Raw genomic sequence first — 670 nt, 5'->3', positions numbered from 1 at the left:
ATCACCATAGAAAGCTTGTAAGTCCGTCTTCTGCCTATAACTGATTGGAATACCTAAAATGGGGCTACAAAGTGCCCAGTGAAGGAGACTTCCTGTGGAGCCTCTGCATTACATAAGACTATAGGTGGAAGCCTGAACAGCAGTCAGAATCTTCAGAGGTGGGAAATTTTCACTTGAAAGGACAGGCAGATCAGCCTGGAACAGCTAGAAGAACAAAAGATACTTCTTGAAAGAAAGACCAACAGGAAAAATACAACACCGTATAGGTAGATCCACTGATTACTCTAAGAACAAGCAAGTTGCTTGCCCAGAAGACATCAAGGCAAGTGGTGGTGTTCCCTCAGAGCAAACCCCCTTCCAAGACAGACTCAATGGGAATACATGCTCTGATTGGTGACTACGTTCATTACCTATAAGGGGAAGTGAGGGGAAAACAGCAATGAAGCTGCAAGCTAAGCCCTACAACATTCAATAGACTCCTGTGAACCCGGGTGGAGACTTGGTTAGCCAGCAGTGTGGCAAGACCTGGGACTCTTGGGCCCAGAGTCAGTGACATAGCCACAGAGGACTAGAGTGGAGAGTGAAGCTTCCAGCTGATAAGAAGAGAGGGCATATGTACAAGAACACTCACACTTGCAGATAATACCCACTTGACCTGGCTTCAATGACT

The sequence above is a fragment of the Chrysochloris asiatica genome, unplaced genomic scaffold, assembly GCF_000296735.1.
Source record: "Chrysochloris asiatica unplaced genomic scaffold, ChrAsi1.0 scaffold00081, whole genome shotgun sequence".
In the NCBI taxonomy this organism is placed as follows: domain Eukaryota; kingdom Metazoa; phylum Chordata; class Mammalia; order Afrosoricida; family Chrysochloridae; genus Chrysochloris; species Chrysochloris asiatica.
The sequence above is the reverse complement of the archived record's forward strand: the minus strand, read 5'-3'. Positions refer to the sequence as shown.